Source organism: Lepidothrix coronata, unplaced genomic scaffold, assembly GCF_001604755.1.
Source record: "Lepidothrix coronata isolate B3197 unplaced genomic scaffold, Lepidothrix_coronata-1.0 Scaffold189, whole genome shotgun sequence".
NCBI lineage: Eukaryota > Metazoa > Chordata > Aves > Passeriformes > Pipridae > Lepidothrix > Lepidothrix coronata.
The window spans coordinates 137,261-153,869 of record NW_016690369.1 but is presented as its reverse complement, the minus strand read 5'-3'; the positions used below and the strand labels follow the sequence as shown (position 1 = coordinate 153,869).

The 16,609-nt window shown below is 41.9% G+C and overlaps 1 protein-coding gene across 2 annotated transcripts in view; it reads right to left on the bottom strand.

Annotated features, from left to right (window-relative positions):
* TAOK3 (TAO kinase 3) overlaps positions 1-16,609 on the bottom strand; it is an 80,407-nt gene that overhangs the window by 51,467 nt on the left and 12,331 nt on the right. Inside the window, exon 1 of one of the 2 annotated variants that reach the window (XM_017831338.1) lies at positions 9,084-9,107. The exons of the other annotated variant lie outside the window; for it this stretch is intronic. The gene's annotated coding sequence lies outside the window, so the exon portion shown is untranslated. Of the gene's footprint in view, positions 1-9,083; positions 9,108-16,609 lie in introns of those variants that run through there. 2 annotated transcript variants of the gene reach the window in all.

The window sequence follows — 16,609 nt, the reverse complement described above, 5'->3', positions numbered from 1 at the left end:
ACTTCTACCGCTTTGCTTTTACAAGAAAAAACTTCCCAGAACGCTCCAGTCAGTGACACACACCATTTGTATTAATATCTGGGTGCTATCACAGCCCTTCACCACCTACAACTTCTAAAAAGGACTGCAAGACTCAGTCTCTGCCTGGTACTCTGCTCAGCAATCCACCTGGAATTCCACCCTAACACCCCATACTTTGATTCAGCACTGTCCAGTGCTCGTGCATCAGGTCATGTGGAGTTCACAGGATTACTCATGCTAATAAAACCCCTGAATCACAACTGTTCTGACTGCACGGTGCCCCTGGGATATGAAATCCAACTAATAACTTGCAGGTCTTATTGTAGATACAGACCTTAACCAAAGCAGCTTTTTCTGCCTGAGGAGGAGCAGTAGTTTTAAAGGAAATTTTCCATTTGCAACTCCCCTATGACTATTACTTACGTGTCGTAAGACAATAAACTTCTTAATAAAAATATAAGACAATAAACTGATTAAAAAAATAAAAATATAAAACCAGTGGGCTTAAAGTCAAGAGAAAAATCAGTTTTAGTCATCGGGAACATTTCAACAAGTATGAAGTCAAGCCACAGGCCAGGCCTCCCCAAAGGAATAGTCTCAGTTGTGTTCACTGGAATTCCACTGCTTTGCTAAATGTGTGTAACCCTAATTACCCAAAATCATGGGGTACAGCCTGGGCTTTGTTTTAGAAGTCAAGCAGCATCATTCTCCATCATGGATACATAATGAAAAAGCAAAACTTCACAGCAAGACACACTGGGTGCTGCTTCCCAATGGTTTTACTGTTGAATTTAAAACAATTTAATGAAAATATGCATGGCCTTTTTTGCTTAAGGGTAATTAACATGTCTTGGACTAGAGCATGTATTTCACCATAAATCCTAGAATGCGTTATTAAGGCTTTTCAGGTTTAGTTAACAAGATTAAAAACTTTCGGTCATGAAATAAACCTTGTCTAATTAAAAATAAAGGAAAGAAAAAGGCTTCCTGCTCCCAGCAACAACATTTCATAATATTTCATCATGGCACACTTGAAATAATTCAGTCGTACATCTGGAAGGGAGGAAAGATCCATGAATCACTTTAAACCCTGATGTACATAACCCCAAATAGCATCATACACAGAAATACAAATTTCATCAGATCTTCTCATCAAAACATCTCTAAAAAGCATCACATGTGGGTCATGAAATTGAGAAAATTGCCTCCTTTTTTTCGTCAGATTCTTTTTTTTTTCCTGTAGCATTTTTATCAGGCTCTTCATCATGTTGCTTAAAAGACAGTGAACTGCAGACCATTATAAATTGATGAGTATTATGCTGTGTGCTACTCAGAGGCACAAATAAGTCACTGGATTTGTTTATGAAATGAAAGCCTCAAGAGACACCAGCACACTCAGAGTTTCCTACCTATTAATGTACTGGCTTCCAAAGAGCTGTATCCATTTTGTGGTTTAAAGCTATTTTTAGATACTTGTCAAAGAGTTTATATTTTGACCATCACATAATCAAGGGGAAAAAAAAAAAAACAACACAAAACCCAGCAACTGGTTAAATCTATTCCCAGAGCTTTCCAGACTGTCCAGGGTGATGCTGACCTGCTCCTGCTCACCTGCACTGCAACTCAGAGCTGTGGGATCCCCACTGGTGACACTGAAACCACCACAGGGGCCACCAGGTCATTTAAACAGCAAAGGCATTAACAAGGCTGCAACCACATCTCCATCTCAAAATGAGTCCTTGTGAAGTGTAGGAAGCGACTGCTACAACACCTCTGAATACAACAAAATTATCTGAGTTTTAAAATTACTTTTCTTATCACGACTTGATAAGAAACGATCGCTTGATGGGTTGACTCTGGTTTGCCCCTGAAGTCAGAACTGCAGGGAACTGTCAGATTTAACTAACTGAGGTTAACATATAATTATGCTACTGGACAGTTACCCTCTGCTACACAAGGAAAAGGTGTTTTTTAGGGGAGGGATATGTACATATTTACATATGAAAAGCCTGTGATACCAATTTGGGGCAAAATGTGATTTCATTATGTAAGTGCAAGACAGTGAACAGAATCCTCTGATGTAACACAGTGTCCTGGTGTAGCTACATGGGTTTTATCATACCATCAGCTGACTTCGAAAAAGGAGGTTTTCATTTAAAAATCCTGGGTTTTCTCCTTTTGCAAGGAAATTTAAATGGGATAGTCATTTTCTGGAAGCTGTATCACAGTAAAACTGGCCAGAGGGAGTCATGCAGCGGGTCCTTAACAAAACATAGGGAAACAGATGCAGGCTGTGTGCACAGAGGAGGAAAGAAAAGACATTCCTTGGTCATGGAGGGTCAGAGCATTTCTCACAACAAACCAAATTGTGGGGGTTTTTTTACATTTTTTTTACTTCTGTTTCAAGAGACAGGGAAAGGTAAGTGCGAAGTATGTACTTCATGATTCTAAGAAAATCCACAATCTTCATTATGAGCTTACTATTTATTAATAAAACCACCCTCAGCATTTTCATTTCTACAGAGAGTGAGTTGCACAGTGCACTGGGTGTTGTTTGTCCTCTCCACTGACAGGGTTTGGAGGGAAAGGCTTCTGCATCCTGACCTCGTACTGCTGCTGGTTTAAGGAGCAGAGAAAGCCACAGCATTCCACAGCATTCCCAACCTGGCATTCCATGATCTGTGACATATATCCCCCAGCACATCTTGTCTTCACTGTGTTACACTTCCCCCTTTCTTTGCCCCCTGAATCTCTCCCTACTAAAACTTCTCCTTTTGCAGCCCCCCCTTCCTTCCTGCCTCCTCTGTGCCAGCCAGAGATAACTCTTTAGGAAACAGCCTTTCTGACTATGGCAGTTTATCATTTTTGCTCCACCCACCCTCAGTGCCTCCAACTCCAGCACATCCAGCTCTCCTGACCTATTTAGAGGCACAACTCCAACCATTAACAGAAATAACAGGAACTTGGTCCACGCTCCTATCATTAAAAAATGGCTACACCCGTTTCATTCAGGTGTCAGAGTCAGCAGTGGAGTTCAACATGAAAAAGCTGATCTGGAAGAACCCACAAAACCTCAATTTCATGTGGAAATACTATTATTAAAAGACAACAAACTCGGTCTCGCACATACCAGCCAAGGAATTATCAGTCACTAATATTACATGGCTTAGTCACTGGCTTTCTAAGTTTATTCTCCTATAACAGGTATTTTGTGGCTACTACTAAAAGACATGCATAGAAGTGAGATATGGATGGCTACTGTCCAAAATGTCATTATTATAGTCTAATAATTGTGAACAAGAAAAGAGGGTTTATACTCTTTGAAAAGAAAACTGGATGGCTGAAACTCTGCAAAAAAGAAGGATCATGTGCTGCTTTTATCCAACACCCAGAAAGGACTCAAAGTTGGTTCTGTTGGCCATCACATGTGCTTATAAGACACTCCACTTGTGGGTCCATCTTCTTCAGGATCATTTTAACACCCTTATGACAATGACAGCATTATCTGCATGCAGCAGTTATCACACTTACAAAACACAGAAGCTGCTAAAAAAAATCGAGAAACAAACCCTGTTCGGGGTCACCCAAAGAATAACCACAAATAAAACTGAGGTTTCCAGATTAGAAGGAGCTGGGGCAGCAATCCCACCGAACAACCATCTGCTGCTTCCACGCTGATTTTTTGGCTGATTTACCTATCAAGCACATCGACAGAGCAAGCTGGCTTTCTGGCTGACTGAACATCCATGAAATAAATCACCAAAGAGCTCAAAGATCTGAATAAAAGCAAATAAGGGTAATGAAATTATAAATATACGCAACCTTTCCAAGGTAGTCATTCCTGCAGTACCTCAACACCCCAGGCAGGAGGGATTTACTCATCAGTGAGTGCCCTCAGCATCACACAAATGCTGTTCAAGCAATTCTCCTCCCTTCAAGCACGTTCACACACGTTACGGGGAAGGGAAAAAGGAAATTAAGAAAGCCTAAGAAAGGAAAACCTCAAATCTCGCTGAATTCCGAACTGAAACAATTATTTTGTTTTAGCAGACAAAAAATTCTGAGCTAAGACTGAATTTATAGCTATCACACAGTGTCATCACTCCCATTACATCAGAACATCCAGTGCTCAGACTCTTTAAGTAGATAATGGAGAGGTCCAGGTCTGTGATTTCAGCCTTAAGTTTTGTCTTCTTGGGATTTACCAGGTCAGAAAAGGCCCCTAAGGTTGCTTTAATGCAGATTTTTAGCAGCTTTAAGTAAAAAAAAAAAAAATAAAAATTTAAAATTAGAACTGTAACAGAAGTTGCTCCACTGGGCACTGGAATCAGATGTGTAAGATGAACTTAAATCTCTGGGTCAGCTCAGAGCCTTCTTCAGGCAAACTAAGTTTTGGTTCCACCAAAGGGAGATGACAGAGGCAGGGAAGAGGAGAAATAGTCAGCTGGATTAGGATATGCCAGGTATCTCTCCCCTCAGCATTCTCTGCTTTTTAATTAGCATTGCTGTCATGAAGAATCAATATACAGTTTTAACTGACATTAATTCTCATTTTAAATAATCTACGCTTCGATTTCATTTTTTTCCCCCGTGAAATTCCAAATGCAGGTTTCAGCACTGCATCGTTCTGTACAGGCACACCCTCAGATGAGCTTTAACGTACCGAGATTTAATATTTCAGAATGTTAAACCCGGAGAGAGAAAAAAAAAAAATTATCAGTAAACTCAAAACTACTTGGTGTCCTCAAGAAAACAAGACAGAAAAAAAGGGGAAAATAAGGGATGTGACTAATCTTCTCACAGGCAAAGAAAGTAGAGCCTGTCTCCCAGGACCTCGTGGGTCCTTTTAGGAAAAGTGGAAGGTAGATCACCATGGCAACGGAGTATTTTATGAGATACTTTAGCAGTGCAATATGCTCTGATATGAACATAATCAGAGCAGCAGTGCTCTGCCAACCAACTAGAAAACCTTTTAGCACAAACAGGGAGTGCACTTCTGTCTGCTGGAATTCCCAGTAATGAAAAACGGATGCTGCGAAAGACACCGCGGGTATCACAGGGAGAGAAATCATGAGCAAAGCTTCAGTGGAATTCTCTGGTCACTGGGCTCCCTGATGGAGACAGCTGAAGACTTACAGAGTCCAGGAAAAGGAAGATATCAGGAAGGGAGGGTCAAACTTATTAACTTGCTGGCCCAACTTCCATGTCAAATACCTAAATCACATCAGATCACTGCACATCTGCACAGAAACACCAGGAGACAGCACCTGGAAGGGGAGCTGTGAGGACAGAGGGGCTTTTCTGAGGCAGTGACAGACACGCTGGCATTTGAGGGCAGGAGGAACAGGCAAGGGAAATGCAGGTCAGAGGCATCACTAAAACAAGAAAATGTGACAAAAAGGACACCAAAAGGAAAGGAAACACCCCCATAATTTAGAAGTGTCTCTGCCTGAGAGCAGCCAAAGGACTGACAGCTCATGTTGGAATGTGTGTTCAGTGGCTGAGCAGCAACAAAATCCAGGCTCGTTGGCAAACACTGCACAAGAAGAACCATTAAGAGATTGCTCTAAGACATGGCTGAGTTTTATTTTTGCTCTAATGATAATTTACTATCTTGAATCGCCACCAAAAAAGCCATTTAGTAGTTTGCTATTTTTGAGACAGCAGCTAGAGTAATGACACAGATTTGTATATACCAAATTTAACACCAAACTGACAAATATGTTTTGGTCAGTTATCTTGTACATACATGAATTTGCAGCAGAGATGATAAATCTTCATGTTAAAAAATCCCACACAGCCAGGTCCACCTCAAGTGGCTCAGACCTGAGAGATCTCAGCAGCAGAAGAGTGGCTGATGAAATGCATTTGGTACAAAAATAGGGTAACAGACAGCAGTAGTAATATTTTCAGCTACTCGCACACATTGCTGAATTTTAAATTAATTGTAACCACACAGGAAAAAGACCTGGGGGTTGCTGTAGACAGCTCTCTGAAAACATCTGCTCAGTGTGCAGAGGCAGACAAAAAAAAAAAAAAAAGGCAAATGGAGTGTTGGGATAAATGCAATGACAGAAAGCCGTGCCAAAAGTACAACAGAAATGAAAGATAAAAAATACTGTATTATTCAAATACAATATCCCACATCAGATACATGAGAAAGGCTGCAGAAATAAAGCAGAAAGAGAAATAAAAGTATTAGGTGCAGAGGAAGACGTCAGCATGAAGGTAAACTGAAGATAAGGTCAGCTTACACTGGGGATAGATAGAAGGGTAATGGTGCATTTAAGAAGAGCACACAGCAAGGCTGTGCTTTCCTTTCCCCTCTGAGAAGAAGTAAAGAATAAACATAGCCAAAAGTAACAAGTTTCAACTAGAAATACAGCAACTAATTCAGACAGATGGACATAAACATATTTTGCGCTTTTATTCTGGTTTTAAAAACAAAACCTGCTCGATTAACGAATTCCCTGATTTTCAGAACAGAAAGCTCAGGTATGACTGACATTTCCACCTCGCTGAGGAGACAACAGGGATGTCTGATCCCTGTATCAAGGCAAAACCCCAGCAGCAGCTCCATGGGCTTCTGTCCCCATCCCTCAGAGGATCCAGCTCAGCACCATCCTCAGTAACACACAAGTGCATCACACCCACCCCGTCCCACTGCCCCTGGCACTCACACACTACACCCATTTCCCTTTGGATTTATTTAGGAGTTCTCTCTCTTGACCCACAGTTTGACCATAAACCCCTGTCAGACTCCAGCACGTTCCCTTCCCACTTCACTCTTTTCATTCCTTCAAACCCACCTGCTCAAACCATCTGACTCCAAACCTGCTGTTAACGAGTGGCAAAAACTGTTTTCAGCCACCTTTATTGTTCCTGGTAAGAAGTTATCCCTCCCAAATATTACAGTTCTATTTGGTACTTCAATGTATTTCAACGATGTTGAGAGTGAATAACAGCTGAAGACAGGAAAAACATCCAGAGGTTTTTATTCATTATTTCTGTGGCAAGTTTCTGGAGCAACAGCAAGGAAAGGAAAAGTCACTTTTTCTCTCTGAGGATTTGTTTTCATCTAACAGACAAATTCCAGCTACACTTTCTAAAGCTCCCTGGAGCTGTCAAACTTATCCCAGGGATGTTCTGGGAATAAGAAGGATGGTTACTGGAGATGATACAATAGTAAAAATATTAAGGAGAAGCATAATACACAAATCAGCATTCCACAGTTCCCATCACCATCCAGGGGGTTCAGGACTGGACCCCACCGGCAAACAGATACATCTGATCATGGCCAAGGCTAAAACAACACAAATATTGCCATTAAGCACCTAATTTGATCTAAACAAGGTTCTCACAGCCACTTGAGCAGCCACAGCCTAATGATTTCCAGAGAGAGATGTTTAGGCATCACTTGACCACTTAAAGCTTTGTTTATTTGGACAGATACTGAGACAAAATAGCTCCAAACCAACATGACTGTGTGAGCAAGGCCCTCCTTACACAAGTGCTTATTTTTAAACTCTGCAAGGCTGTATTTGCAGGCTAAAACACAGAGCTCAAGACCACCAGATAAGGCTGGGCATCCTTAATTTTAAGTCTAGACTACAGAGCTTGATTTTTGACAGAAACTCCCTATTTTCTATTTAAATATCCTCCTCATTATTTTTTCTGCAAACCTTGCCTTGCCAGCATTGGCAAACAAAGCAGGCTTTGAAGACCGTAGTAGAATTTCAGTATCACAATCTTAAATCTCAAGCAATTAAGCCATTAAACTTTTCTGACAGAAACCAAAACGGTCTTTTTGCTGAATAAAACGTCTAAAGTTCATTCACTGATACGGTCTCAATGCCCTACTTGTTACCTTTTTAACCAGGGGGAAAAAAAAAATAAAAAGCCTGAATAGAGATTAAATAAAACATGAGGTTTTTGTCTAAAGACAACTAAGCTTAACTGCCACAGTAAAGCTTTCATCACCAGGACTGTCTTTGCCAACAGTGTTTTCCCCTGCAGCCAATGTTGTTGGACTTAAATCAGAAACAAATCAGTCATTTACGTCAGTCTATTCCAGTTCTGCTTTCTATTAAGACAGACTGAAGTCCTTTCCCATCACCAGAGCTGGGTAAACCTCCTGTTTTCCCACATTTCATTCTCCTCTCGGTTCCCAGGGTGAATTTCACCTGTCTGGGGATGGATATTCAGTTTAAATTCCCCTAAGAAATGTATTTACGTGAGATAGAGGGACCTACACCACAGAAATTCATCCTTCACAGCATTAAGGCAAATTCTTCTGAAATAATCCAACTTTTTTTTTCCCCAAGTAAATTTACACAAACATCTATGCAACCACTCCTACCTTGTGATTACAGTTTCCTTTCCACTGAATATATCACTATTAATAACTCAGACTTTGGGGAAGTATGTCTTGAGGAAGAAGAGCGGGGAAATGAGGTTTGAGTTTTCTGATACCTTTTTTAAGCAAGTTTTCAATACATGAAAACAATCTCCTCCTGATAGAGGATATCACACAACTTTCCAGCAGTCCCAGAAGCACCAGGCATGCCCACAGGACAAAGGTTTTCCTGCTGGTTGATGATGTTCTGCATTGCACTTCTGAAGGCGTTTGTGCAGGGAGATGTCAGTGTTCATGAGAAAACACTCATTTTTGGATCCATAACAAGTTTATGTACAAGAAAAAGATGTTCAGTTTCCCAGAGAAAGGATCCCCACACTTGACCCTTGAGAGAATATAAATATTATTTTGTTTCGCAGATGGGAGAAATTAAAGTGTTTTGCCTGACAGTGAACATTTTCAGGACCATTTTATCAGGCTGAGCCGTACTCACAGCACAGAAAAACTATTTTTTGGGAGGGGTACATATTTTTAACAAGGCCATTCTGTGTTTTTTGTATCCTAGAATTGCCTTTAGGTGTCTAAAAGAAAGTCCTTGTGAAGGATTCCGCACACACCCCTGTCAATTCAACACCCCAAATAACAGTAATTCTCTAAAAACCACAAACAGGATATTTTTTAAGTGAGAGAACAGACACAAACTTACTCATCTCAAATGCTGGTACATCCTTTGCCTTCCCATTCCCTGAAGCCAAACTCCTGCCTGCTCCCCACGCTCTCGTGGAAGAGCTTCCCTTTTCATGACATGTTCTGTGCAAGAGTCTTAAACATTAATTAAGTCTAACAGTCCTCAGAGATGTTAGCACAGCTATAAAAAGGTTCCTGGATCGAGTGGCTACTGAAGGAACTGGCATCTGATCAAATTTGCAAGAGTTATGCTCCCAGCTTTATGAATAAATCAAGGAATTATCAGTTTTTGAAAGTCCCCAGCACTTCTTGGTGCCTCATGCACATATTAACAGCCCTATTTTACAGATTCAGCATCTAAGGCATAATGAACCTAAGGGGATACTAGCAGTAAAACTATGAAAGAATCCAATCTCGTTTCTAAGAGAGGAATATTTTTAGTTGGAGACAACTTCTCAATTGCAGGGCAGCTTGGAAGGCTCATTATTTTGTTCTGGTTAATTTTAAACACAGCCCAGACACTCTGTGAATGAAGCATGTTTTTCTGCAGGCTGGGGCATATTACCACTAATTAAAGAAAGGAAAAATTCTAGTATTAACTAATAAATTCCTGATAGTTCAATATTTTACTTCAGGGTCATATCAGCCCAAAATTTTAAAGGAGCTCAGGGAACTTTAGAAAGTCAGCTGCACCAGGGTCACTACTCTACAGGAGCTTCTAATCACTCCTGTCACTAGAAAAGGATACTCTAGGCTGGAAAAAATGGGGAAAAACTCCTTTCTGGGTCTTCCTAACTAATCTATACCTATTATAAATGTATAACTAAATCTAATATGACAAGGACAGAGGCCTTAGAACCAGAGCTACCGTGAATTTTACACAATATAACTAAAAATTTTAAAGCAGTTGCCTCCAAGGAGGGAAAGCTACACTGGACTCTTCTGATCAGCCCTTTTGTATTCAGCAACCACACAGTTTTGTGATTTTCTTCCTAATATTCACAATACTGGGGGAAAAACAAAAACCAACACTTTCAAAAATGTAACTACAGGAGAAAACCACCAAATATTTGTATACAAATAACAGACACCACCACAACTGAATATTTCAACCCAGCCAAATTTGAGTGTTATGAGACTTGGGGGGGGAAAAAAAAAAAGAAAAAAAGAGAAATAACTAACCATGGAATTTATTTTGAACACAAAGGCTTCAAACCACTTGAAATTATGCTGAGTGAAGACACTGTTGAAAACACTCAGCTACCGATTTCCCCGGTCAGAAACAAACTTTCCCAGAGAACACGAGGAGCACAGCGAGGTTACAGAGCAAGCCTATACTGTGCTTAAACTCTCCATTAAACATGCATGAAGCCCAACAGAGGAACTGCCTCTCCTCACCTTGCTCTCTAGGGAAGTGCAGCACAGCAAGGTTCAGCTCCAGGCTTCCCCTTTTCCAGGCACGGCAGGGACAGGGACCCCTCCCTGCCCCATTCACCCCCCAGTCACGGGCTGGGAAGCACCAACTGGGTCTGGCTTTGCAGAACCGGCTCTTCATCCAAACACAACGCTGCAGTTTTCCCCTGAGAGCTGTTGCTGCTCCCTGCACTGCAACTACAGGAAAAGCCCATTTCTGCAACCTAGAGGAGGCACCAGACTGCACGAACTGTAGTAGGAAAAGCACTTAAGGACTGAGCCTTTTCCCATGAAAATCTCGAGTGACAGTGTAACTCCATCCTCCCTCAGTTATGTCACTGCGTGTCCCAGAAGATAAAGCAGACGTTGCTCGTTCAGTGTTTCTGAGTAACAGCATTTTCCCCCAAAATCCCTGGCTGAAAAGCCCAGCCAGTATTTTTCTGTTCACTTCCAGATCAGTCCCCAACACCAGGATGAGTGACCTTCCCAACCTGCCAAGCCCCAGATTAAAATATATTCGTAACATACATCAGGAAAATAAATACCACATGTCCTGGACAACTGAAGGAGCAAATTCAGGGAATAGTCCCCAAGCATGAGGTGGCCACGTGTCTCCAGGTCTTAAAGCTTCTACACAAAGGGGTTGGGTAAGGCCATCCCAGAGCCCTGCACACCAACAGTCTGGAATTTCGCTGCTTCCAAAGCTTTAAATTTTACCCTCAGCAAAGCCAGCCCTCACTTAACTGTGGAACAGGGCCAGTCTTATGGCTCTCTTGGATTTGAAGTGGATCTGGACACGACAGCACTCCACTCACATTCTGAGGCTTCCCTGTGTGCCTCCAGGGAAGATCCATCCCTGCGTGGGAATCCAGACCTCCACAGTGGCAGCAAGAGGCCCATCAGCTGCTGAAGCAGTAGGTTGGGTTTATTTGGATAATGCTGAAATGAGAATTGATTCCCGGACTCTGCAAGCCAGAGCTGGGTATCTTGCACGTTCAGCTTGCAGGGGAGCCACTCCCTTTGATATCCCTCCAAACTGTCCCTGTCCTCTCCTCCTCCACCCTCCTGCCTCTTTCGTGGCAGCACAGAGCTGTGTTCCAGGCCAGGCATCCCCTTCATCTCCAGCCCAGGCAGCTCCTTGTCTCAAATTCCCAGCTACAGGTGGACATCCCAGCAGGGCACGGTTCCATCGCATCTTTAAGCCCATCCTCCTCGTGCTGCTGCACACCCGACGTGACCCCACCAAGTGTGAACCTACACCATGACACACACCCTTCAGAGGCCCCTGTGACTCTGCTGGCCACGGCACAGCCCTCACAGCCTCACTTCTGCATCTGGGAACAGCAGTTTCCCAGAACCCCCCCCAGCAGCACAGACCCAGCAGCGACACGATCTGCTGCTGATAAGGGACTGGAACTGCTTGTGAGTGGCTCAGGAGTCACTTTAAAGAGTTAAAAAAAAAAAAAAAAAAGGAAAATAAAGAGGGGGAAGGTCTCTCAGACCCTTAAAGTACTAAAACTGGAATCACTCCCTGGTGACAACAGGGTAAAAATGACATTTCAAAGTGGAATGACATTTTCACAGTAGTGCTAAAAGACAGAAAGGGAAGAAAGCATCAGGACCTTTATAAAGATTTGGCTTAAGTGTTCTCATTAGAAAGGGATAAATAGCAGCAGTGTGTAATCACTAAAGTAATCCAATATATTTTTGAGTCCCCAACACTCAATTATATTTATTGAGACTCCAGAACTACCATACACAGCTTGAGAGCATGTAGCATCTGCTACTTCCAAGATGAGTCATGGGAGGAAATTCCCCTGTATTTTCTAGGAACCAGTTAGGCAGCCAGTGATTGAAACAGTGATGTGACTATATACACACCCACACAAATGAGAGGAAATCATTTCTATCAATAAATGTTCATTATATTTAACATACTGGCTGCAGATTTCAAATAAGAGATTACAATTAGAAAGATTATTTTGGGAAAACATTCCCCTGCTTAATTTGAATGCAATGTAAATTTTGTCAAAGGTCAGAAGAGACTGGAATAGAAACTAATTTAAATAAATTTCAAGAATCTGAGGACATCTTGAAGGAGGGAAGTAAATATGCAACAAAACTTCAACACCCCACAGCACTTGCCTCCATTTTCAAGTGCTGCATCATTAACTGTATAATCACTTACCACATCTGTCCCTCCCCAAACACATCCACAGCAGCTGCCTCTAGACTGGCCTCAGGAGTAAACCCTGAGCTTAAAAGCACCCAGGTCATGTTCATCTCTCACTTTCCAAACACGCTGCCACACCCTTCTGTAACAGAGGGACTGTGATGTGCAAAATCTAAATTTACCCGAGTTCCAGGCTGGAGGCTGGTCAGTCGGAACAATTTGGATTTTAAGAGTCAGGTCACATTACCACATGGTCCCTAATGAGGGAATGCAGCCTCACTGACAGCACAGAACTCATTTTTACTTTAGCAGGCACCGAAGAGATGAATCTTTTCCTGTGCACAAATTCAAGGTACAAGCCAAACTTTTATGAAGTTACTTTATATTGTTTTGACCACTTTCAGCACCTTTACTCCACAGTGAAAACAGCTGCAAGGAAATTGGGAGGATACTGGACTGCTATGAAGATTCATACAGTCCTGGAGCACTGGTTGTGTATTTAAAGCTAAGATGTTTTTAGTTTTGACTTCTAATCTGACAAGGAGAGCTCAAACATTTGTGTGCAAGTAGCCAACTAATAACCCTTCCAGATAAGTCCTCAGGCTCTAGAATTACTGAATAGCAGCAGTCTCACCTTCAGAGAGTACACGATGGCCTTCTTGAATTACCGGGACTCTTGATAAAAATCCAGTAGGACAAAAGAGAAATTCCACCTCACTTTTGAATACCTGAAAGTCACATCCTCATCCACCAAAGGAGTGAGCCTAAAAAACCCACCACAAGCCAGCAGCTGGAAGGACAGCTGCTTACACGAGACCACTGACACGGAACAAGGTTCACTATTTTTCACCAGGGAAGTGACTGCAAAGAGAGCTCCAAGCCCTAAGTTTGAGGACAAAAAACTATTTGCTAACCCAGTAACAGTCCACAAGAAAGTTTAATTTTACTGAGAATGACCCCAGACTCATGCAGGCTCCCTGTGCAACCCCAGCCCAGTCTTCAGCTCTCTTAGCACAAGAACTTTCTGTAAAGTGTGACATCACCCATTTATCTGCAATATTTATACTGACAATGAATTTCTCCAAGCATGAGCTTAAATATATATTCTCACATAGCTCAGCTAAACGTGGCACTCCATTTCAATAGTCTGTGGTGCTGTTGAGTCCATTATAAAAGTTGCTTATTCTGAAATCAGTGGCATAAACAAGTCCTCTGTATCAGGTGATAAATGTTGACTGTAAGAACACACACAGCTTTTCCCAACAGGACCCCCCTGCCAGCAGACATAGCCTATGATTTTTTTTTCCCCCAGACACTGAATTTTCTTTAAAAGATCCCTGATCAGGAGATTTTCAGGTATCACCTGCTGTGAAGCAGCTGGATTTTTTTGCAAATATTTATAATACATTAAGGGTTTGTGCTGAAGTACCAGATCACCACAGTTGGTAGCAACGAAGTAAAGGACAGACCACCACTGCAGCAATCATAGCTGGGTTTAGTTCTGAGGGAGAATATAAATTTCATCGGTATTTCTTCACTTTTCAGACACATGGCCTTCAACTGTAAAGCAACATTCCTTCAATACCAAAGCAGAGTCAAAAGATAATCAACACAAGCATACAAACATACACAATATCTTGTTTCAGGCTGCAATCAGTGCTACAAAGATGAGATAAAGATATAAAATCTGAATATTATAACCAGAACTTCTACGTATGTAAATCCATTCAAATCCCAGGTCCCTCCTGCTTTCCAAAAAACACAAATCCAAATTCCCTGAAGCCACAGGAAAGTGCACAGACGGGCCAATGCATACAATGGCCAAAATCTGCCCTAACATATTTTAAGTTATGCTACAGGAAGCACTGTTTAAACACAAACCAAACCAGATTTGTCAGAGAGATCTCTGGGAGTCTGAAGAACAACTCACAGGCAGCTGCTCCAGGAAACCTGCTCAGCAAAATGGCCCTTGTCATGTGTCACCTTTCCAGTGAAGTGCCAACTGTATGCCCAGGAGTTTATAATTTAAGTCATTATAGGTATTATATAAGGTGTGCTTGCAATGCTCCTATTTCCTTCTCCATAAAGATTAAAACTGTGGCTTCTAAGCAGCTTAATTTTTGATGGGAGACAAGTGCAGCACTGCTGCTCCCAGGAACTGCATGAACTGATTTTCCAAACCCAGGGAGGCTCAGGATCCGGCGGTGCTTCCGAACGTTAAGGGCTGCTGGGCACACGAGGTCACTCCCGGCCAGAAGCTCCAGCCCAGGAACATCTGCAGAACCCATGCAGTGACCTGGCTGCCCCAATTTGGCTTTCAGCTGACAGTGCTCACGAAGCACAGCATCCCTGAGGGGCCTTTATGGGATGCAGAAGGAGTTCAGCCTGACTCTGTTGTCACCCTTAAGACCTGGCTGAATTACACTCACAGGCATCAGGAATCTTCTGCTGAAGCTCTGCATTCACTTAGTAAGGACAAAGGAAGGATCCAAAGATTTTACCTGGGCTGGCACTGGATGAATAAGTGGATTTAAAATGCTCTTTGCCACGGAGTATGATTCAGCTACCCCATTATACACACACAGAACATGTATAGCTTTGAAATGCTTCTTTAAAAACCAGCAACCCACCCTGAAGTACATCTGTATGAATCCTTCAATATAGAGACCCCCAGCTCTCAGCACTGCTTCATTCACAGCTCTGGAAAACAGCTGAACGTGAGCACTGACATGTTTAAGTGGTTTTAAAAACCATTTCATGTCCATTACTGCTATATAAGTGTAAGCCAGGAAGACAGAACCATTCCCACAGCCTGTTCAGAATAACACAAACACCCCCAAATTGCCATGGGGCTATTTATTAACCAACCACCATACTGTAAAAACATGACCATTAAACTTCATTAAACTTTATTTTGTGTCTGCAGTGTAAAACAGTTCCCAAATCTGAAAGTGAAGCTTAAAAACTAATAAATGAGCTGAGCAGTGGAAGCCCCTTCACTGTGCAAGAGCAGAACACTGGATTGTTTAGTCACCAAAGATGGGCCAATACCCCAAAACACCAAAGGAAGTACAAGCAGCAAGGTCATTTCATATCTGAATTATTAAAACATTTAACCATCTAATTCATGTATATAATCATGATAACTTTACAGCTCTTTCAATCATACATTTGACACAAAGACTAAGGGAAAAAAGAATCCAAGCACGCACCCTGGAGCGCAGCATTCCAAGCACAGGCTCCAAGAACATCCTAATCCTCCCATCCTATCACTCATGGCCAGAAGAGACTGGACTTACTGACAAAGTGAGATAAAGTAACAGTCAAAACAAACTGTAAATCTCAAAGGGCAACCCAAGGCAAACACTCAACAAACCTGACAGATTTTAAAGGCTGCACAGACACCAACGTGGCCTTCAAACGGCCCAACTATCTTCCCAAACAGGGACACACAGAGCCCAAGCACTCTAAGGACAAGGAATAAGCTGACCAGCATAAAAAGAAAAACCCTCCAAATCATCTGAGGCACAATTCTGACAGCCAATTAAAGATATATCTTAATTAAAATTAACTGCAGCCCAGCAAGTGTCCTAATACTCAAAAGCTTTTCGAACATATTGCACGGCAGAATTTGGTTTGCTTTCTGGTATGGTTTGGGAGCTGGGTTTAAATCAGGCAGCAGAGCTCCTTAACTACCTGCTCTAAGTTACACACCTCAGCAGATAAATTTGGCAGCCTTACACGTGGGCTCAAGATTTCCACTTGAGCCATCAGAGGTTTCTTGATTCAATTCAGTAAATGCATAATTTGGCATCTAATTTAAGAGGGAGGACAAAACTTTAAAGCTGCCTCTGAAAACACTGGAATATGCCCAGATTACTATATAAAGATTCTGGAAAAGCAACAAGGAATTTAGACAGTTACACCAACGTCTGCCATGATCAGCCTGGAAATGCTTC